This window comes from Bubalus kerabau, chromosome 11 (assembly GCF_029407905.1).
Source record: "Bubalus kerabau isolate K-KA32 ecotype Philippines breed swamp buffalo chromosome 11, PCC_UOA_SB_1v2, whole genome shotgun sequence".
Lineage (NCBI taxonomy): Eukaryota > Metazoa > Chordata > Mammalia > Artiodactyla > Bovidae > Bubalus > Bubalus kerabau.
Genome location: NC_073634.1, coordinates 34000447 through 34025450, shown reverse-complemented (window position 1 = coordinate 34025450; position 25004 = coordinate 34000447).

The window sequence follows — 25004 nt, the reverse complement described above, 5'->3', positions numbered from 1 at the left end:
GTAAACTTTGGGCTTATGAAGAATTTCATTTTAATAGGAAAATTTATAGAAACAAGCAAAGAATGAAGTTTCTGATTCTGGATAGTAATCCAAATAGAGACAGAAGACAGCAGTAGAGAAAGAGGACAAATATATAGAAAACTTAAACTGTTTAATATATGACACTAAAGAAACTAAAAGTCAGCACAAAATAAAGCCCAACCATGAGGTCATGCTTGCTTGTTCTCATCAAAATGCTTTCTTTCAGCTGCAAATAGCAGAAACTCCAAGTAAAAAAAAATGCCTTAAATATGAAGGCCAATTATATAAGATGCTCCAAACTTGGGTGAGCAGCTCAGTGGTCTCAAGGACACAGGACCTTTCTGTGTCTTTGCCCCACCATACTTGGAGTGTTCCACCATGCCTTCCTCATGGTATCAAGGCTGCTGCCGCAGTTCCAGACACCACAGGTAGGCAGGAATGAACCCAGAAAAAAGAGAGGTCTTTCCTTCATGCATCGCATTTTCAAGGGGAGAAAATTTCTCCCCAAAGACCGTCAGCAAATGTTCCTTCCTACCCATTATGGAAGATTACTGTCCTGCCTGTAAGGGAGGTGTGAAAATGAAGCTCTGCCACACTGAGCCTCTAGGTTGGAAGGATGGCTCTCCCAGTCACAGAGGCAGAGGGGGAGCTGCAGTGGGAGGGACACTGGCAATCTCATCCTTGCCCTGAGTCGATTCAAATCCTCTCCCATGGGATGAAGACTGTGAGGCTCAAGGTCAGGACACATATGGCACCTAACAACTCACATCCTGTGTCATCACACCTCCCCTGTCTCTCTCTCCACCTCGTCCAGCTCTTCTCCCCAAGTTAGTCTCATCTACTTTTCCCTGGAACAAACTTTAGAAGTTTCTTAGATCTGAAAGCAACTGCTCGAGTCAGACATTGCCCAAGAAAAGGAAAAGGAGAAAGAGAGTAGGGGAAAAAAAGAGAAAAGAAACAAACAAACACACACATGCACACACACAGACACTTGGATAGGAAGAATGGAGATGTGAGGAGGAGGAGAAAGAGGACAGGGCAGGACAAGTTAAACAAAGGAGTACTGTGGAGAGGAGCCAGGCCCGGACTCTAGTACTTGCCCATCTCAGGCTTAAAACACTTTCAACTCATTGCAAAGACTTCAACTCAAAACACTGAATGGCCTCAGTCTTAGATCACAGTAGAAAGGTCCACCCTTCATTCCATGATGTTTAGACTTCCCAGGGCTCCATGTACCATGATCTGCATTCCCAAGATCCAGTTTAAAGGATGAGTAATGGGAAAATATTTTTGAAGGTCTTCAAAGCCTCTTCACTTCATATGTCAATATAAAGACAGTTCAGTCCTTTCCAGGAGCCCAGGTCTTCTCTCCAATTGCATTACCCACAGCCCCTGAGTGTTCTGTTCTGGGATAGGAAAGTCTCAAAAATGCACTAAATCCCAAAGTTTTTCAGAGTGTCATCTGTGTGCTCTTGCTTCCTTTTCTTCTGTTTACTTTACAACACAGGATTCCTTGAATTTTGATATCTTCTTTAGAGACAAATACAAAGAGAGAATATCATAAAAGTCATCTTATTTTTAGTGATAGTTTCCACATAATAAGATGCAAAAAGCATTCTTGGCTCTGCATTTAGAGAATTCTCGGGCAATTTCCCCCCCACATATCATTAGCTAGGGTCCTTTAAACTTCCAGGTATTAATGAGGTGCATAAAGAAGAGGCTTGGGTAGAGAAGGTTTTAAGTTGTTTCATAAACAGCAGAAGCTGTACCACAGGGTTCCTGTCTTCCAAAAATCAATCTAGCAAATTGTTATACGTTTCTGTTTCCCTTTAGGTGGGGGCAAGGGGGAGGAAGAGAAAGAAGGAGATGAAGCAAGAAAACCTGAAAAATACCAGTAAGAATAAATTGCCTCTGTCTATAGAGATGGAAACCCTTCACAAGCCACATCCCTACAGAAACCCTGACAAATTCTCCTCTCCATCTATTCCACATACAGCATGAGCTGCTTCCAGTCCAGGCTCCCAGTATCACAGGCTAGGGTAGTGCTTCCTCAGGAAACAGCCCTGGAAGACCCCCATCCAACATAAGCTAACAGAACATTGGATGTGGGTCAGTCAGGCTGGTGTGTTAATCCTCTTTCCTAGGATGTCTGGCGTGCTTCAGGCAGCTTAGTTTTCTATGTATTTCAGTGAACAGCTTTAGATCAAAATTCAAGAGCCAATTTACTTGTGGAAGGGAGTCTAATCAAAAGACATAATGGTGAAGCATTTGGGATTGTGTAAATATTTGGTGTTGGGATAAATTTTATCACTGGTGGCTACCTCTAGAAATCAAAAACTCACTCTGAAGAAGCCCACAGAGTTCTGTTTTCCACTCATTCATTCTCTCATTTAACGAATATTTATTGAGTGCCTAGTGTAACCCACTCAACACTGTGCTGTTGGAGAAGACTCTTGAGAGTCCCTTGGACTGCAAGGAGATTCAACCAGTCCATCCTAAAGGAAATCAGTCCTGAATATTCATTGGAAGGACTGATGCTGAAGCTGAAACTCCAATTCTTTGGCCACCTGATGAGACATGACTCATTGGAAAAGACCCTGATGTTGGGAAAGATTGAAGGCAGGAGGAGAAGGGGACGACAGAGGATGAGATGGTTGGATGGCATCACCAATGCTATGGACATGAGTTTGAGTAGGTTCTGGGAGTTGGTAATAGGCAGGGAAGCCTGGCATGCTGCAGTCCATGGGGTCACAAAAAGTCTTACACGACTGAGCAACTCAACTAGTGTAACCCAAGCACTATTCCAGTCACTGGAAAAACAGCGGTAGATAATCCAGTGAAAATTCTACCTTCAGGGAATTTACATTCTAGTAAAGGGAGCAGAAGACACACAAGTTAAATAAGTAAAATATATGGAGTGCTGGACACTGGTAGGTTCCCATAACAAAGCACAAAGCAGGGAAGCAGGATGTAATATAAACTGTCAGGGAATAATTAAAGGCCTCCCTAAAAAGATGACTTTAGACTAAAAACAGAAGGGAAGTGGAAAGTGAGACATGTGGATATTGAGGGAAGGTTGGTTTGGGCAGAGGAAAGAGCAAGTACAAAAGCCCTTAGGCTAGGCTAATTTTTTTGTGTTCTAGAAAAATAAGGTCTGTATGGCTGGAGCAGAGAAAAAGGGGGTGGGAGAGAGGGACAAGGACAAAAAATACAGCTGGCCGGGTTACTGTTATAGCTTTACTTCTAAATAGGTGAAGTGGCAGAAAAATATTGGGAAGGTTGTAGTAACTATTAATTGAGTCATTGTGTGTTGATGGCCTGGCCTAGCATTAAACACTAGGAGATCCTGAATTCAGCCACTTTTCATTACCTCTAACAGCTTGCTCCACCTCATCCTCCTCAGCCCCCACTCTTTCAGTTTCCCCAGCCTCCACTTCACACCCCCCCACCCCCACCATTCTCTCACCCTCTCTACAGCAAAGCTGCTCTCCCGCAGAGTTGTCACTTTGTAAAGAAGATGATAAATGGCTCACACCATAGAGATAATAATCTCTGAAATTTCAATGGGCTTTACACATTCTAGAAGACATTGACTTGCATTGGCTCATTAGATCCTCAAAACATTTCTGTGAGGTAGGAAGGGTTCTTTTGTTATAAAAGAAGAAATCACCATTCTGAAGTTCAGAATGTGGCCCATCTAGAGTCTTACAGCTAAGGGAAGGCAGAGTAAGACTAGAATTCAAGCCTCCTGCTGTCCCCTTCCTAGTTATAGAAGTAGAGATATTGGCTTCCCTGATGGCTCAGTGGTAAAGAACCCGCCTGCAATGCAGGAGACACAGGTTCAATCCCTGAGTCCAGAAGATCCCCTGGAAGAAGGCATGGCAACCCACTCCAGTACTTTTGCCTGGAGAATTTCATGGACAGAAGAACCTGGAGGGCTACAGTCCAGGTCACAGAGAGTTGGACACGACTGAGTGATAACACACAGAGATACTGGAAACACCACTCTCAGCATGAACGAAGGGCAATGGCCTAAATCAGACACTTCCAGCAGCAAGACTAAACCAGGAGCTGACCATGTTCTCTCACAACTGGTGTTTGGTCACAGTGGAGCCTTGATGGCATGGATTTAGTTCAATCAACAGGGAAAACAGAATCACAAAGCAAAGTCAAGCATGCAGGTAAGCAGGATTTTTTTTTTTTTTTTTTTTTTTTTGCTAATTCCCTGTAACATTTCTCCTCCTAATCCCAGGCACAGTGTCCCCCTAACTGGCAGGCAGCTGAGCTCAGCAGAAGCCAAGAGGGAAACTCACTGAAGTCCATGAAGTGTACACTAACCCAGGATGTGTAACTAATCACAGGCCAAACTCGGCTGTGGGTTGAAGTAGTTGAGGAGTTTGAAAACTCTAAATTATTTCCTTAAGAAGGGAATAAATGTGAAGTATATTTTTGTTCATCCCTGAAAGAGCCCATTGTTTGAAGAGGATAAAACCATGGCATGGCCTGGGCCCTTTTCTCTGCTACAATCAATCACTTAACAAAGCAACATGAAGGCAGAAGTGCCCAGAGACCTCGGCCAGGTCTGTGGTAATTAACATCTGCGGTAATCAGTTTGCTACAGTGCAGCGGCCCTGCTCTAGCCATGCTCCAGCACAGCCAAGGGGGCGAGGAGTCCACAAGGCCAAGGGGACATGACCACCCAAGCCTGCACTGAATGTGCTGATACTTGGGGCCCCCAGACCTCCTGCCCAAATAATCAGGGCCTACTTTGTCCTCCCTATGGTGAACCACAGCCCCAGGGCATACCACAAGGCCTGAGGATCACTGTTCTGGGGTGTGGACAGAGCTGACAGATGCAGGTGGTGCCACACAGGATGGAATCAGGATGGGCGGAGAAGAGAGTAACTATGAGTCAATACTTCCATGGGCACTGTGAACCAATTACCACAGATGTTAATGATGGGTCTGCATGAAGAAATGGAGATGGACTGACGCCCTCTCATCCCTACGACTGAGAAAACTACTCAAGGTTTCCAAGACTTTTTTTCCTTCCCTAAGATATTTTTTATTTTTAGACAAAGTATTTTAATATAGAAATTCTTTAACATACAAACTGCCATCACAACACCATTCACATAGTAATGAAGGAATGGGATATAGCAGGAAGCAAGGCAAAGGGAAGGAAGGTTTTCAGCATCCTTACTGCTTCCTCTGCCTACAATCACTCTATGGCCTGTGAGGACAGATCAGCGCAGCCAGAGGAGCACTGATGCTGAGACTGAGACAAACCAACCTAGGGGGAAGAGCAGGTTCCCCTCAACATGCCACGTCCCCACTGAGCAGTCTCCAGGTAAAGCCAGATTCAGTTAGGAGGTAAGAGGGAGGTAGATTTGAGAGGAGGATCAACCATCATTCCACAGCATCCTTCTGATCTCACCTTTGAGAACAGAGTTTTCCAGGGGCTGCTCAATTGACAAGACTTAAAAATTGTCCTAGTTCTTCATAGCTGGCGGGTCAGCATTGTTACCTTCACTGGGACCCACATCCATATTGACCCTACTCTGCCCTTCAGAGAACTTCACCACATTTATCAAAACTCTTGATACCTTATTCTGTCTCCATATTCTTCCCAGTCCTGCACCTTTCTGGTGACTTCAGCACCTTTATGGATCCCCCAGGTTGGATCTCAGCTTCACAATACTTTAACTTACTTACTTGCAGTGCCTTACACCGTCATCGACTTTAGCCACATGTGGCCACAAGTCTGACCTCTTAATTTCCAGAAACAGCCTCCATCCCTCTGAAGTCTTCCCCCTCAGAAGTCTGCTCCCGGACTCCCTCACCATCTACTACCTTTCTCAAATTTCTTCCTGAAACTGGCCTCGTCCTTCAGGCTGCCATGATTTACACATGTTATGCTCCTGCTAGAAGATCCTCCTCATATCTGTCTGCCTGATATACCCACCTAATCTGTAAAAACTTGGCTCAAACATCATTTTTTTTAAATTCGACATACACTGATTAAGGGCTTCCCTGGTAGCTCAGCTGGTAAAGAATCTACCTGCAATGCTGGAGACCCCTGTTCGATTCCTGGGTTGGGAAGATTCCCTGGAGAAAGGAACAGCTACCTACTCCAGTATTCTGGCCTGGAGAATTCCACGGACAGAGGAGCCTAGCAGGCTACAGTCCATAGGATTGCAAAAAGTTGGACACAATTGAGCAGCTTTCACTTTCACATTGATTGAGCACCTACTAGGAAGCACTCAATGTGCTAAGCAGGAGGATTACAAAAATGAGTAGAATGTCTTCCTTTCCCTTCACAGAGTAGCTCAGAAAACAGACAAGGGAACATAAAATTCCAATCCATGTGGGAGCTCATTACTAGACTTGCCTTACAAGAAACGCTAAAAGACATTCTTCAAGAAGACATAAAAAGATGTTAATTAACATCATAAAAACGCATGATTGCATGTGTAAAACTCTGGTAATGGTAAATATATAGTCAAAGTCATTTTCCTAATATTGTGATGGTGATGCATAATTCACCTACAATTAATCTAAAAGTTAAAAAATAAATATAGAAGACTCTTGAGAGTCCCTTGGACTGCAAGGAGAAGATCCAGCCAGTCCATTCTGAAGGAGATCAGCCCTGGGATTTCTTTGGAAGGAATGATGCTAAAGCTGAAACTCCTGTACTTTGGCCACCTCATGCGAAGAGTTGACTCATTGGAAAAGACTCTGATGCTGGGAGGGATTGGGGGCAGGATGAGAAGGGGACGACAGAGAGTGAGATGGCTGGATGGCATCACTGACTCGATGGACGTGAGTCTGAGTGAACTCCGGGAGTTGGTGATGGACAGGGAGGCCTGGCGTGCTGCGATTCATGGGGTCGCAAAGAGTCGGACACGACTGAGCGACTGATCTGATCTGATATTAAAATTAATAACTTACACATTGGACACACAATATAAAAAATTGTAAGGTATAACATCAATAACCTAAAGCGTGAGGGGGAGAAGTAGAGTTGATCCTTGAACAACACAGGGGTTAATCAACATATAACTTTAGTCATCCCTCCATATCTACAATTCCTCTGCATCTGCAGATTCAGCCAACCACAGACCTCATAGCACCATAGTATCTACCACTATTGAAATATATCTGCATATAAGTAGACCCTCACAACTCAAACCCATGTTTCTACATGCTAAAAAAATTAGGTTGTTATCATCTTAAAATAGCAAGTTACAAATATAAGATATTTATGTAAGCCTCATTGCAACCACAAAAGAAAACCTGCAGTAGATATAAAACAGATTGAGAAAGAAATCAGAGTATGCGTGCTTGCTAAGTCACTTCACTAATGTCCGACTCTCTGTGATCCTATGGACCATAGCCCACCAGGCTCCTTTATCCATGGGATTCTCCAGACAAGATTAGTGGAGTGAGTTGCCATGCCCTCCCCCAAGGGATCGTCACAACCCAGGGATCGAACCCAGGTCTGCCGCATCACAGGTGGATTCTTTACCATTTAAGCCACCAGGGAAGCCCATGAATACTAGAATGGGTAGCCTATCCCTTCTCCAGGAGATTGTCCCAACCAAGAATCGAACTGGGGTCTCCTGCATTGCAGGCAGATTCTTTACCAGCTAAGATAGCAAGAAACGAAGATCATGGCATCTGGTCCCATCACTTCATGGGAAATAGATGGGGAAAGAGTGGAAACAGTGTCAGACTTTATTTTGGGGGGCTCCAAAATCACTTCAGATGGTGACTGCAGCCATGAAATTAAAAGACGCTTACTCCTTGGAAGGAAAGTTATGACCGACCTAGATAGCATATTCAAAAGCAGAGACATTACTTTGCCAACAAAGGTCCATCTAGTCAAGGCTATGGTTTTTCCTGTGATCATGTATGGATGTGAGAGTTGGACTGTGAAGAAAGCTGAGTGCCAAAGAATTGATGCTTTTCAACTGTGGTGTTGGAGAAGACTCTTGAGAGTCCCTTGGACTGCAAGGAGATCCAACCAGTCCACTCTGAAGGAGATCAGCCCTGGGATTTCTTTGGAAGGAATGATGCTAAAGCTGAAACTCCAGTACTTTGGCCACCTCATGCGAAGAGTTGACTCATTGGAAAAGACTCTGATGCTGGGAGGGATTGGGGGCAGGAGGAGAAGGGGACGACAGAGGGTGAGATGGCTGGATGGCATCACCGACTCGATGCACATGAGTTAGAGAGAACTCCGGGAGTTGGTGATGGACAGGGAGGCCTGGCGTGCTGTGATTCATGGGGTCGCAAAGAGTCAGACATGACTGAGCGACTGAACTGAACTGAACTGAAGATAGCAGGTAAGCCCTAGTAAGTCCTTCGGTTCTGTTCAGTTCAGTTCAGTCGCTCAGTCGTGTCCGACTCTTTGCGACCCCATGAATCGCAGCATGCCAGGCCTCCCTGTGTCCATCTCCATCTCCTGGAGTTCACTAAGACTCATGTCCATCGAGTCAGTGATGCCATCCAGCCATCTCACCCTCTGTCATCCCCTTCTCCTCCTGCCCCCAATCCCTCCCAGCATCAGGGTCTTTTCCAATGAGTCAACTCTTAGCATGAGGTGGCCAAAGTACAGGAGTTTCAGCTTTAGCATCAGTCCTTCCAATGAACACCCTTACCTATCAATAATCAGTTTAATGGAAATGTATTCAATTCTCCAAACAAAAGTCATAGACAAAATATCTGCCTCTCCATTGCTATTCTGCAAGCAAGTTCATCAGTACCATCTTTCTAGATTCCATATATATATGTGTGTTAATATACAATATTTTTCTCTTTCTGACTCACTTCCCTTTGTATAATTGGCTCTAGGTTCATCTATCTCATTAGAACTAATTCAAGTGCATTCCTTTTTTATCCTCTAATTAAAAATAAATTTTAAAAAAGAAAGTCACAGAAGACAAAATAGACTTTAAGCTAAAAATTATCAAAAGAGACAAAAAAAGGCCATTGTGTAATGATAAAGGGGTCATTCCATCAATAAAATATAACAACTGTAAATATTTATGTACCCAGCACCATAGGACCAAAATATATAAAGCAAATACTAACAGAACTTAAAGGAGAAATAAACAGCAGTACAAGAACACTGGGGGTCTCTAATACTCAACTGTTAACAATGGATAGGTCATACAGACAGAGAATCAATAAGGAAACAGTGGATTTGAACACTTTAGACAAAATAAACCTAACACATACAGAACATGCCATCCAACAGTAGCAGAATACACATTTTTCTCAAGCACACATGGAATGCTATTTAGGATAGATTATATACTAGGCCACAAAAAGAAATTTCAACAAATTTAAGGGAAGAATTTTATCAAACATATTTGCTGACCACAATTCTTTGAAATTGGAAGTCAATAACATGAGAAAACCTGGAAAATTCAAAAATACACTGAATATAAAAACCCTCCTGAACATCTAATGGATTAAAGAAGAAATCAAAAAGAAATAAATATCTTGAGACAAATGAAAATGAAAATTCAACATTCAAAAACTTGTGAGATGCAGCAAAAGCAGTTACAAGAGGGAAGTTTATGGTGATAAATGCCTACATTAAAAAAAAAAAAACTCTCAAACAACCTAATCTTATACCTCCAGGAACTGAAAACAAGAACTAGCCCAAAGTTAGCAGAAGGAAGGAAATAAAGATCAGAGCAGATAAGTGAAAGAATACTAAATAATAGAAAAGAATACCAAAACTAAGAGTTGGTTCTTTGAAAATTGACAAACGTTTAGCTAAACTAAGGGGAAAAAAAACAGAGAGAGAGAGAGAAGGACAGGAAGGGGATGGATGTTTCCTGAGACAGGATGATAGATCTGTCTGGTCGCAAAGCACAGCTCTTTCCATGACCCCCTTCCGTCCCCTTAGTGAATCACTACAGTCTATGTGACAGTCCACTTTTGTTCCACACATTCAAAAACCAACTTCAAGTCTAGAAGATGTTTGCAAAACTTAACATTGCCAATGACTCTTTTCCTAAGATGTTGCAGAATTCATAAAACTCTTCTCACCATCAACAGAATAAAAAGGAGATCTGTGCCTATATCCATGCATGAGCAAAGAGGAAGGATCATAAGGAAATTCATTATTAGTGTATGCTTTGCTGGTTATGCATAATTAGGACAGTATAAACGGCAGGCTGCCTGTGTAGGCAGGAGAGGCTCCCACATGATGTGATTTGAAGGAAATTGAAGTTCATTCACCTCTTCCCCTCATCACCACCACTCCCTCTCCAACCAAATCCAGAGTCTCATCCAAACCAGTGTCCTGCACTACCCAAGATCTCCACTCTCAATCAGATGCTTTATGGTATAAGAGCAAAGAATATGTCCAAAGACCTAGTTTGAAATTTAACATTTTTGCTGGTTTTGTGACCTTCAGGAAATCACTAGGATTCTCAATTTCTGCATCTGTAAATAGGGGGAATATCCTATTTCTGCAAAGAATATAACAGTCAAAATGTGTGAGAGAATGTTGAAAACTGCCTGAACATCATGAATATAGATCCAGTTGAAGTGCAGAAGCTTCTCAGGAAAGGTGTCTGATGCAGAGTAACTTAATTAGCTGAGTTCCTGCTGCCTCTTACTGCTTTCCTCTTAGAGAATGGGGCTCACAAGGGCTTGTTTGATAGAGGGAGAGAGGATGCCAGGGAGACAGGATGGACCCAGGTGAAATGAGAGCCTACTGGGCAACCAGATGGGCAGCATGAGAACTTTGGAGAGAGAATTAACCGAGCTCAAGACCTTCATACACCCTCAGAGAGATAAGCAAACTCGAGGTATCCTGGAGGAGACGAAATAGCTGAAAGGATATGAAAGAGAGTTGAAAGACAACCCAATCCATGTCACATGACTCAGACTAATCCATCACCAGGACATAGCCCAGAGGATGGTTAAGACCCAGCATGGGAGAGTCAGTCACAAAGGACCAACCAGGAATGCATGATTATCAAACAGAAATCAATACCCAGTAAAACTTGGCTGTAGTTTCGAAATGTACAACTCCATACTCATTCTGCGAACACTGCTCAAGTATGAAGACAAAGCAGGCTTTCCCAACTACAATGACTGTGAGAGCTGTTCATTGCAAATCTATGAGGAAAAGTAAATCCACGGGGAAATCGGGGGCATAAGAAGCAATGGTAAGCACAGAAACACCATGTATGAGTCAGTGTCATCAACTATTGACTCTCCTAAGAACAATTGTTTTTTCATTCCTTAAAAATCAATACCAAGATGTTCACACTGTCTAGAGTACTAAAACCTATGTCTTAGATAAAGAAAGGGATAAAATAACTTTAGATGGAGGAAAAAAAAATTAGTTAAGAATGTATGCTTACCAGCTTCAATCCTCATAACCCTCAGTGGTCCACCACGGGGATGGCAGCAATAAAATACCTTGCCACCAAAAACAACAACAACAAAAAAAAACACAACAGTGTATGCTTAAAATAAAAGGATAATCACTTAATAAAAACACAACAAAATAAAAATGTAAATACAACTTTTAGCTTGTAAAAGCTAAAACTATAAAACTGTTAGATAAAGCACAGAAAATTATCTTCATGACCTTAAAGTCAGCCAAGATTTCTTAGAATCCTAAAAGTACTCCATGGAATTCTCCAGAATACTGGACTGGGTAGCCTTTCCCTTCTCCAAGGGATCTTCCCAACCCAGTGACTGAACCCAGCTCTCCCTCATTGCAGGTAGATTCTTTACCAGCTGAGCCACAAGGGAAGCCCCAAAATATTGGAATGGGTAGCCTATCCCTTCTTCAATGGATCTTCCCAACCCAGGAATCAAACTGGGATCTCCTGTACTGCAGGCGGATTCTTTACCAATTGAGCTATCAGGGAAGCCCTAATTATTAAAAAATGATAATCTAGATTTGATAAAAATTAAATATTTCTGCTCAAAGACACATCAAGAAAATTAAAATGTGAGCCAAAGGCTGAGAAACAAAATATTCTCAAAACATTTTTCTGACAAAGGATTCATATCCAGAACACATTTTAAAAAAAATCTTACAATGAAAAGGTAATCTAACATATACGAGAATGACAAACACACCTACCATATGTCCCAACAATTCCATCCAAAAAGAGATATGTACATAGCAGCCTTATTCATAAAACCAAAAACATTTTCAAACCCAAATGTCCATCAAAAGGTGAATGGATAAATTTTGGTTTAAACAGTGACATGTTACTCAGCAATAAAAATGAATAAATTACTGATATATACTGCATACTGATAAATCTCTAAGACATTATGTGAAGAGAGTGAAGGCAGACACAAAGGTGTGAATATTGTGTGATTCCATTTATATAAAGCTTAGTGAAGTTGCTCAGTCGTATCCGACTCTTTGCTACCCCATGGACTGTAGCCCACCAGGCTCCTCTGTCCATGGGATTTTCCAGGCAAGAATACTGGAATGGGTAGCCATTTCCTTCTCCCGAGGATCTTCCCAACCCAGGGCTGGAACCCAGGTCTCCTGCATTGCAGGCAGATGCTTTAACCTCTGAGCCACCAGGGAAGTCTGCATATAAAGCTTAAGAACAGGCCAAACTAACATGTGGTAACAGACGTCTATAGTGATTGTCTTGGGCTGGGGCCTTGACTGGGACAAGGAACATTCTATGATGATGGATTTAGTCTATGGTTTGTGTGGGTGGTTATACAGATGCAAGCAATTATCACACCTACCAAGCTAAACACTTAAGATCTGTGCATTTTATCATGTATAAACTATACTTCATTTTTTTAAAATAATCCACCAAAGAGGTCTCATTGTGTTCCTTTAGTAACAATCAGAAAACATAGTAGACAAGGAAAAAAGAGCCCTCATGATAGCAATGGAACCTATAAAGAGTAGGAGGAAATATAAGGAAAAAAGTAAGACTTTCACGAAGAACATTATAAAACTTATTGAGAATAGCCCTAAGTGAAGATAAAATAATGTTCACCAATATGAACATTTAATATTATAAAGTATTATCCCCCTCCCCCTAAAAGACTGTATAAATTCAATGCAGTTCCAATGTAATTCCAGCTTTGGTTCATAGGTAGGGATTCATGGACTTTTAGAAATCAATTTGCTTGTATTAAGTAAAGATGCACACATCATGATACTTTGAATTTTGACTTCTAGGAATATGCTCCAAGGGAAAGTCTTATCCTTATGCACAGAAATGACCACTGCACCTTTTTTTTTTAAATCACCAATAAACACACAGTTGCTTTTCAATTATTTCTAAACTGTTTCTTCATAGTTTCAGAACTTGTCTGAATGAAGTTGATTGTTTAGAATTTAATGATAAAAAAAAATGAAACTGGGCCACAAAGGATTTAAGTAATTTTTTAAGCTATTTTTTTAAGTAATCTTTTTTACCCAAAATGATGTGCATTCTGTGTTGTTCATTACTTATTTACCTTTCTCCCTGGATTTAACTGCTTCCTCCCAGATTCACTTCACTTCTAGCTGGAATACATCCTTAACTTCTTCCAATGTGAACCTTGGTAGTAATTACTATGAGATACTGTATGCCCCAAAATATCTGTATTCCAACCTCACATTTAAATAGTAATTTTGCTCATTATAAAATTCTAGTATTACTGCCTTTTCTTCAATACTTTGAAGATATTAATTCACTGCTCTCCCATGTCTGGCAGAGCTGCTGATTATACATATATTCATACAGAGCATATAAATATGATCATATAAAGTATGATTATAATCTGGTTTTCTTGCTCCTTTGGGGTTAATGTGTTTTCTGTCTTTGGAAGCTTTTAGAGTTTTCTCTTTTTCTTTATATTCTTGACTGTCACTGTGGAATGTTTCCACGTGAGGTCACCTCTCCTCTTCTGCATGCTGTGTCTGGTCAGCTCAGGATCTTTTCTTCTGTGATCCTGTAGAAGCGAATTTCCACTTCTACTTCAATCCTTCATCTCTCTCCAACTGCCACCTCTTCATCCTTTTCCAACGCCTTCTGAGAAAACTCAGTCCAAAATTTCAGCCTACTAAAACGTTCTTTGGCTATATCCATTCCCACGTGCAGCCCATCCACTGAGTTCTTTATTCCAACAATTATATTTAAGTACCTAATATTTCCCATCGGCTTCTCTTTCTAACTGCTTCTTGCTTTATTTTTTCAATAGTCTCCTTTATCTCTAAGGATAATTACTATGCTTAGTTTTTAAATTATTGTTCATTCTATTCCCTCTAGTTTATCTTGTTAAATTTCTTCATAGAACCTTTAGTCCTCACATGCCTCACCATTTTTCCTTGTAAGCTCATCTTTTATTCCTTTAGGACCATCAGGTGTCTTTCTAATACTTGGGAGAGATGTAAAACCTTAGGCTTTGCCTGTTTTCCAAGTGAGTTAGAAGAAGGTGGTCTTCAGGGAAAAATGTTTCAAAGGTTGTAATCTGAAATCAGTCATTTCCTGGCCATCACCACCACCAACCAGGCACTCCCCTAACCTCTCGGGAACATCTCATCACCAGGCACATTCTCAGAAGCAGTCTCCTGTATAATTGCCTAGCCCACCAGATGCAAAGAGAAGGGAGTGCTCAGGGGGATGCAGGTGTTGTGGCTACTGGCTGCTCACTTTGTTTCTGGGGTTGCCCTGGCACCACTCTGCCACTTCTGCCTGATGCTGCTGTGTCCCTGTCCATAAAGAAGATGGAAAATGGATTACCAGAGTAAAGCGGGGAAGAGAAAGGACACACTCAAAGTCTCTGCTAGGCAATCCCTCAAATATCCCTGGCCTTCCTCCTCTCCAGTCTGGCAATCAAATACATTCATCTCCCTAGGGTCCTTACAGTTTTTGCATTCATTAATGAAAATGGTTGAGATCAATCTGTTTTTCCAGTGACATCTCCATCATTGGGTTCAGAGAAGAAAGCCAACATCATGCAAATACTGAGCCATATGGGACTCCAGGAATATTCCGGTTATACACTAAAAACTCTGTCAAGAGAGATTTTTTTTAAAATACTAAGAGAAAGGCATTGATGACCAAGTACAGAACTAGATTACATGCCAGCTCCCAGCTCAGGCTGCACAGCTTTCCTGACCATCTTCACACCAAAGAGAGAACTTTACAATCAATTTAATTTAATCAAAGCTCAATAGTTACACTAGAGAGAGAACATTTGACTACTTTCAACAGTTGCTCAAAGGCAATAACTACTGAGAGGAACAAATACACAGTCACAGAAATCTATCCCACAGGCATAGTCTATATATACCCTCATTTAATTCACTTTTACTTTTAACGTATCTTTCAAACTTTCATAGCTCTCCCTCCCTTTCCCTCTCTGGTATCAAATATTCATCTGTTCCAATTTTATTTATTCTGTTCCAATGAAAAGGTATGAACAATGGCTGGGACAAAAAGTCCTTCAGGGTTTCATGGGTTCTCATATAAGAAAGGCTACAATCTGGTTTCTTCAATGAATTCTGGGGAAATGCTAGTTGCTCCAAGATTGTGCAAGACACTCCGCATGGCTAGTTACAGAAATTCTGAATTATAGAAGACAGAAGCTCCTTTTATCTGCCAAAGTCAACTCAGTATCTGCACAGGATCCCATGGAAAACAGAAAAGTGGATGTGACTTGAGCCTCCTGGCAATTTGCCCTGCTATAGACATTAATTTCTCCTCTCTTGAGAAACCTATATGCAGGTCAGGAAGCAACAGTTAGAACCGGACATGGAACAACAGACTGGTTCCAAATAGGAAAAGGAGTATGTCAAGGCTGTATATTGTCACCCTGCTTATTTAACTTATATGCAGAGTACATCATGAGAAAGGCTGGGCTGGAAGAAGCACAAACTGGAATCAAGATTGCCAGGAGAAATATCAATCACCTCAGATATGCAGATGACACCACCCTTATGGCAGAAAGTGAAGAGGAACTGAAAAGCCTTTTGATGAAAGTGAAAGAGGAGAGTGAAAAACTTGGCTTAAAGCTCAACATTCAGAAAACTAAGATCATGGCATCTGGTCCCATCACTCCATGGGAAATAGATGGGGAAACAGTGGAAACAGTGTCAGACTTTATTTTGGGGGGCTCCAAAATCACTGCAGATGGTGACTGCAGCCATGAAATTAAAAGACACTTACTCCTTGGAAGGAAAGTTATGACCAACCTAGATAGCATATTCAAAAGCAGAGACATTACTTTGCCAACAAAGGTTCGTCTAGTCAAGGCTATGGTTTTTCCAGTGGTCATGTATGGATGTGAGAGTTGGACTGTGAAGAAAGCTGAGTGCCAAAGAATTGATGCTTTTGAACTGTGGTGTTGGAGAAGACTCTTGAGAGTCCCTTGGACTGCAAGGAGATCCAACCAGTCCATTCTGAAGGAGATCAGCCCTGGGATTTCTTTGGATGGAATGATGCTAAAGCTGAAACTCCAGTACTTTGGCCACCTCATGCGAAGAGTTGACTCATTGGAAAAGACTCTGATGCTGGGAGGGATTGGGGGCAGGAGGAGAAGGGGACGACAGAGGATGAGATGGCTGGATGGCATCACTGACTTGATGGACATGAGTGAACTCCAGGAGTTGGTGTTAGACAGGGAGGCCTGGAGTGCTGCAATTTATGGGGTCACAAAGAGTCGGACACGACTGAGCGACTGAACTGAGCTGAACTGAATGAAACAGTATTAATTTAAAAACCAAATCACTTCTGGATAAATGGTAAAAGGGTTCCTCATACAAAACCCTTTGAATAAGCATGAAATAAAAAGGCTGTCATTATGAATTATATTAATGGTGAGATTGAAAATAAACCTTTAGCATGTTGAATATCAAAAGACTTCCAAGACCCTCTACTGCAAAACAGGGACACAAGATCATAATCACAGGTCAATACTAATATAATTCCCAGCAGTAGTGAACGTTCCTGATTTCTCCTCCTCTGGTTCTAGACCTAAGTAGACCCACATGCAAACACACACACACACACACACACCACCATTACAGAACAATTTCCCCTCTCAACTTTTGGCTTTAGTTCCTTCTCTATTATTCCCAACCTGTAGCCAAAACTCATACATATGCTTCTCTTAATGAGAGAAATAACTAAGACTATCCACCTCACCAAAAAATGAAGGCTAAAAATGGAAAAAATTAGACAATGACCAATTTAGTCCATGCTTTCCTCTCCTTTCAAAGAGACACTAAACCTCTTTACCCTTCAGTGACAAGGCAAGAGAAGGTCTTTGGGAAAACTGGCCCAGCCTCTGACAAGGTAGGTATTATTGTCTCTCATTTTCGGATGAAGCAACTGAAGCTCCTAGAAATTAAATGACTTACCAAATATACCACAAGCAAGTGACAAGGTGAACCATAATGCAGTTTTTGTACTTCTTAAAATAGTCTTCTCCCCATTGCCTGACATTGTATGTAGGTTTTTAACCAGATACTCAAGTGTCCTCTCTGCATCACAGCCTGTGCAAAGAGTTGGGAGGACAGTGGTATTTATTTCTGAACTTTTTATTATTTCAAATCTCATCAACCTCTTTATTTCACAACATCAAAAAGGAAAAAGCTTCTCTTTCTCACTGTGGTGGGTTTCAACCCCAGACAATTAAGTTTCTGCCACCCTTTGTTAACAGGCGATCACCAGGCCAGTGCAAGGTCACCATCTAGTGGTGAGAGCTGCTAACTACATAGAGCATCTTAGCTGATCTTTAGGTCCCTTCTGCCCATCTCTCACCCCCACTGGTATTTCCAAACACACAGAAGTAATTTACAGAGGAAATAAGGAATTTATCACTATATAAGATATAAAGTAATTTTTAAATTAAGATTTAGGGATCTTAGACTCTTATGTAGGTGATGATCTACCCCATCAATGGACAGTCCCTAGCAGCTTTAGAGCTTGACATGCAAAGAGACATCAAGAGAAGACTAGATATGAACCACAGGGCAGATCATTGTACATGACCACACTCAGGGTAAGTGCTAGACTCTACTTCACTGAAGGACCTCTGCCATCTTAGCAACTTCCTGAGAACTGAGCAAACATTCCTCAAGCAAAACCAACTACTTCTAACAATACCACAAACTCTGATTATACTCTCAAATAGCAAATACTTTCTGCACACATACTATAGGCTGAAAAACTAACACGAGCAATGTTAGATAAGGACTGAACAGTCCTCCAGCAAACCCGCTTTTGCACAACATTCACCATTCCATAGATTTCATTGTCTTCCTATTAAACAAGTATTTTTAAACGCTGAATTCTGCCATCTTTCTTCCAGTCCTGAACATGAGCTTCCTTGCAGCCTTTAGCACCCCTGACCAAGTGCTCTTCCTCAAGCTCTCTGTCTTTACTTCCTTGCCCTTGATGATATGCTTACCCCTCTGATCATGCCTCTAGTTTTAGTCCTCCCTGCCAGAGAAGGCAATGGCACCCCACTCCAGTACTCTTGCCTGGAAAATCCCATGGATGGAGGAGCCTGGTAGGCTGCAGTCCAAGGGGTCGCAAAGAGTCGGACACGACCGAGCGACTTCACTTTCACTTTTCACTTTCATGCATTGGAGAAGGAAATGGCAACCCACTCCAGTGTTCTTGCCTGGAGAATCCCAGGGACGGGGGAGCCTGGTGGGCTGCCATCTATGGGGTCGCACACAGTCGGACACGACTGAAGCGACTTAGCAGTAGCAGCCATGGGTCCAAAGCTGTGGCTATATCCCCCAAAGATCTAGCTTGCGACGCTCTTCATTCTTTTCACTTTATTTTAATAATCCATCACATTTGTGGCTTCAACTAACAACATCAGTATCTCCATTCCTGATTTTTCATCTAAGCTCTAGTGTCACGTTTTTAACTCCCTATTGATTATCTCCCCACTGAAATGTCAAACTTAACATGCATAAATCAAAGATTAGCAACTTCCCTTCCAAATTCTACTTCCCTTTGTTCACCATTTCAACCCATTACGCTCCACACTTTACCTCTCCTTGAACTCCTTTTCCCAATGTGCTCTCAGCTAACCATCTCCAGGGACCGTCAGATCTGTATCTGCATTGATCTCTCATTAGCCCTCTCTCCCCTCTTTCCCCAAGACCACTATTCTGATTCAGGCCCTCATTTCTTTCAACAATTATTATTCCTATGTATATTTGCTGAGAACCTATCACATCCCAGGCATTTACCAGACACTGGAAATATAGCAGGGACCAAATGAGACAGCAGCCTTGCTTTGATGGGTTTTGTTTGTTATTGTTGAGAAAGAGAAAACAAACAAATATGAAGAATGAAGAAAGGCACGAAAAAAACAAAAAAAGGCTTCAACATTCTCATCCTTGTCTCCTCGATTCAAGAAAACAAGATCTCTATCATCATCTTGAACCCTTCGTTTCTTATTCTGCTCTTTTTATCTGTGACCTGTAATAAAACTCAGAGAAATTCAAAGTTTTGCATAGGTGATGGGAAAAAAAAAGAGGAAAAGCAAAAGTCTAAATTGTCTCCCTAAACCTTAAACTTTTGCTTAACTTTAAAATCATTTTCATAAATTAAGAAACAACTTCTGAGAGTTAATTAGGCAAAAAGTTGTACATGTGCTTTGCCATAGCAAAAAGTATGAAATGAACAACTTTTGTTACTGGGAGGCAAAATTAGCAGTGTGTGACTGTTTTATTTAGTTGGAAACCTGAGAGTCTAAATTATGTTTATTGTCCTCACTAAAAGGTATTAGCCCATCAAACTGATGCTTCCTAAGCCTAAAAAGCAATCAACAAGATTTGTGTTTGTTTATATCCTCAGTACTAATTACTGATTTTTAAGGCCTTATATTACTTGAGTGATTGACTTATTCATTTATTCCTTCTTTCACTTAACAAACATTTATTATACGATGCTTACTCTGTGCCAGACAATAGGACTGGTTTCTGGGGTAGAGAAGCATGACACTGTAACTATCCTCAAGAAATTCACAATTTAAATCACAACATTGTTTGTTGATTGGCTATATCCCAATTATATATACCCCAAAATAAAAAATTAATTTAAAAAATTATATAAAAAATGAAATTCACAGTTTAGCATGATGAGTTTATGTGAAACAGTGAGAAGGAAGAGTTATAATAGAAACTCAAATGGTAAGAGGACTCTCAGGAGTCAAGCAAAGCTTCACCAAAAAAGAAAAAGGACACTTAGGTTGGATCTTGAGAAATGAATGTTTCTCAGCCAAGATGGAGAAGAGTATTACAGGGAGAATAAAAATTATGTACTCAGAGAACATCCACCAGGGCAATTGCCAGTACCTGACACAAGAGTCTCGACTTTAGATAACAGAGAGGGAGTAAACCAGTTATCAAACTTGAACAGAAATATCAATATATTGTCATGCATGCGTGATCAGCCGCTGTCGTGTCCAGCTCTTCATGACTCCATAGACTGCAGCCCGCCAGGCTTCTCTGTCCATGGAATTCTCCAGACAAGAATACTGGAGTGGACTGCCGTTCCTCCCTCCAGGGGATCTTCCCGACCCAGGGACTGAATGCATGTCTCCTGTGGCTCCTGCATTGGCAGGCAGATTCATTACCATTGAGCCACCTGGGAAGCCCACACATTGTCATATTTGCACAAAATTGGCAGATGTTAGCCAGTTTCTGATGTTACTTTGTCTAACATGCGCTCAGATGACTCTGACCATGCTATATAGATAGAAACCTTCAGCCACTGCCCGCCTTTCGTCATTTCACAATTCCTCCATGACCTTAAATTTACATACCATCAGTGCGCCCAGGTTTCCCAAGGCGACCATGATTCTATTAAAAGAAACTTTAATTCTGACTGCTGGTTTGTGTTATCTAGTGTTTGGCTGTTTTTGTTGTTATCACAGCAACAGGTAGACACAGAACATGTGGCACTGCTAAAATACTGCTTTATGAAGTGCTTTCTGATACTATTTCCACTGGAAGTTAAAGATAATATTATGAGCCATGGTCTCTGAGAAGGAACCAAAACAGGAGAAGAGGGAGTAAGATAAGTGACTGGGTTCCAAAAGGTTTTCATGGACCATATCCCATGGCAAAGAATTAATAGCTCTCACTGGAAAAGTCTCTGAAGCAAACAGTGGGTTAACAATGCTAATAATGCAATGTGAATTTGACCCTCCCTATGGAGGAGAGGGTACACAGGCTTTCCAACCTAAGAAACCATGGATCACTTTTTCATCTAGAGGGGCAGCGACCAGGAAACACACGTTGAGTTAAATACTATCCTAGCTTTTTTAAAAAAAACACCTGTATTAAGAAACAAATGCAACTAATTGAAAGAAGCCAATCTGATAAGGCTACATACTGTTTGATCCCAACTATATGATGTTCTGGAAAATTCAAAACCATGGAATCAATAAAATTAGTGGTTTTCAGGAGCTCATGGGGTAGAGAGCAATGACCAGGCAGAGCAGAGAGGATTTTTAGGGCAGTGAGACTATCTTGTTGATAATATAACTGTGGATAGGTGTCATTCAACATTAGCCAAAACCCATGGAAAGTGTAACGCCAAGAAGGAACCCTAACACAGACTACAGACTCTGAGTGATAATGATGTGTCAGTGTAGGTTCCTCCATTGTAACAAGTGTACCTCTCTGATGGGAGATGGTGATGATATGAAAGGCTATGTGCATCCAGAGTCAGGCGGTATATGAGAAAAGTCTCTGTATTTTCTGCTCAATTTTGTTGTGATGTAGCTGCTCTAAAAAATAAAGTCTATTTTTAAAAACCACATTATATCTTATATAAGAAAACTGCAAAATTAAAGAAATAGCCTCTCATGAAGCTGTGAATCTTCAGCCTTCCTTCTCTATGTATTGAAAACACTGCTTCCAGTGAACAGCTGCTGACTGGACCCTGTACTGGGTGCTACGGTAGAAACAGGAGAAGTAGAAATCTTGGTCCCCAAGGGTTTTCAAGATGATTGGGAGGGAGGAAAAATTAGAAATAGATCGAGATGGATAGATAGATATGAAACATTAGAAAAATATATTTAGCCAATATTTACTGGATGCACTTCACGTGCCAGACATGATGGTAGGCTTAGGTATTTAGTGATGAATTGTGGTTTTGGTCTTCATGGAGCTGAATGTCTAGGTGGAGAGAAAAATATTACATCAGCAAAAACACAGACAAGAATGTGTTAGTAGCCCAACAAAAGCAGCTTGATTTAGAATCTGCTACAGACAGCTATTCTGAGGAAGTGACACTTGAGCGGAAATGTAAGACACTCTTCAGTTAAAAAGTCAAGGGAACGGTGTTCAAGGCAAAAGAAGATGTGTGTAAAATCCCCAAGATAAGACCAGTTTTCAGTTCCTGGGACTGAAAGGCGCCATTGCAACCAGGAGCCTATAAGAGAGAAGAATGGAGAAATGGGCAGGCCCGGCAGACACAGGGTAAGGAGTTCCGCATTCATTCCACTAGAAATGGAAAGCCTTTGATGGGTTTTACGCAGAGAAGTGACATAATCTGCTTAACATTTTAACAGGGCAGGATGCTAGGGACAGCTCACTCATCAGGTTTGCTGGTCGAGTCACTGATTACTTCTCTGAAGAAACGGAAGTTCAGAGAAAGAGGGAGCTGCTCGGGTTGAAGTTTGAGTGTGACCAGGGAATGGATCAGTTGGGGTGCAATTATTAAAATCATCTATTAGGAAGCTTATCCCACAGTTGGAAGAAGTTTGTGTCAACAAAACAGCATCTGTGTGTGTATGTGAGGGAGAGAAGGTGTAGGTTCCCCACAGAGCTTGGTTTGAGCTAGTAGGACAGAAAGAGCCTGTGAAAAGCCCCACTGGTTCCTTAGCATCAGGGCAACGCTTTAATGCCCAAGCCTCTACTATTGTAACACGAGTTTAGAGGTAATATCATCGGTCACCAGCCACTGCCTTAACCAGAAAACAATTAATAACTAAAACCAAGAGACGTCCCAAGTGAATGGAACTCCAACAGGAGAAAGAAACAGTGGCGATTTGGCACAAAGGCCCTCTCCTCTGCATTTTTTTTTTAACTGTTCTCAACTAGGAATCCAGAGAGTCAGCCCTAGACCCTGCCATCACAATCTAGCTGTGTGACCCTGAGCAAACCACTTCACCTCTCTGAGCACTCTTCATCACTTGGAACTGCTAAGAGTTGAATTTTATGCTCATGAAGGCCCTATTCGATTCCAATTTTGATCCTATGATTCTTTTCACTGAAAGAAAACCTGGCCTTGAGACATCTCAGAAGTGGGGAAGGGAAGAGAAAGGCGGGAGAGAGGGGAGGAGGAGGGGTCTACATTTTTAACAGCTGCTGAGTTCATGCCAGCCTTGTAACCTGCCTGTGTCACTCCCTGGTAACAAGGACTCAGCTTATTAAAGAACAGCTGTGAGAATACCCAGAATCAGAGGCATTCTTCCCCATGTAGCCTGTTTTATGTTTAATCCTCCAAACCAATCTGTAATTCTCTCTCACCCCACCAAGGTGGGGAGGGCTACCCACAGGGACGCTTTGAGCGTCTGAGTTTGGACGTCGGCTTCCCAAGAATCATTCCTGATTATCAAACAGCTGAAGATGAGATTGCTTTTGAAAAAATTTGAAGTTTTGTTTTTATCAATTAAAAAATCTCTTTGTATTAACTGATTTTTGAAATGGGTTTGCATTTTGACACATAATCTTCTTAAACATTAAAAAGAATACATGAGGAGAGTCTTCAAGATAAGATTTGCTTTGTACGGATAATTGTTGAAACTGGATGACAGGCACATGGGGACTCACTATTCTTTTTACTTTCATGTCTTTTTGAAATTTTGCATACTGAGGTTTTAAAAATAGAGTGAATTTGGAAATTCTAAAATGTACCCATATTGGATTTTCCACATAAATATGTAAGTTCCATAAAACTAGATGGCTAAATAGATGGGGCACTGGCAAACTGTGGCCTGTGGGCCAACCCTGGCCAATTGTCTGTTTTTGTAAATGAAGTTGTATTGGAACATAGACTCACTTGGTTTTTCATGTTTGGTCTATCGGTGCTTTTGTGCTATAGCAGCTGAGTTGAACAGCTGCAACGGCAACCATATGGCCTTTACAGAAAAAAGTTGACTGATTTAGTGTACAGATTCTAGCTGAAGCTACTGGTGGGTACCCCGGGGACTACAAATACCTGGTCCTAACGCCAATCCCTTAGACCAAACTATGACACCAAATGTCCAACAGGAATAGAACAGGAAGTTGGGGTCATATGATAGAACTTTCTGTGGTGGTAGAAATGTTCTATATCTACACTAACCTATACATAAGCTACTGGATGCATGTTACAATGGAACACTCAAAATGTGGCTAGGGAGACCGGGGAGTTGAATTCTGAATTTTATTTAATTTTAATTTAAATATAAACAGCCATAGATGGCTAGTGGCTATCATATTGGACAGCACAGGGCTAGAATGTTGATGCCTTAGCCAGTGGAGTGCTGGTAAATGTTTAATAACAAGGCAGGTGCATGTACATACGTGTGCATGCACACACGCACATGTGCATACACACACATCTTTTGATTTATAACTTTGCCGACTTCAACGATCTCCATGCTGTAAATAATCCTGTTGTAGTGGACCTCACACTACCAAATGCAGAACTGGGAAGAGATGCACGAGATTCTCTCTCAGGGGCCAGGGCCAGCCAGCTCCAGCACACCGGTGGCTGGCCTGCAGCTTTTGGAGCTAAAGCATATGAGGTGGCAAAGAAGCTCGGATAAGCCAGCGAGAAACAGAGATTCATCTGTGGCTGTGAACTGAGGCAGGAAAAGAGTGCCAACAGCAAAATCGTCCAAAACACAGAAAGGACAATTAAGGAAGAAAATGGGACCAAAATGGGCAACACAAGAAAAAAGTTAAATTCCTGTAGAAGAGGATCATCCCAATCTAGCCTCATCTT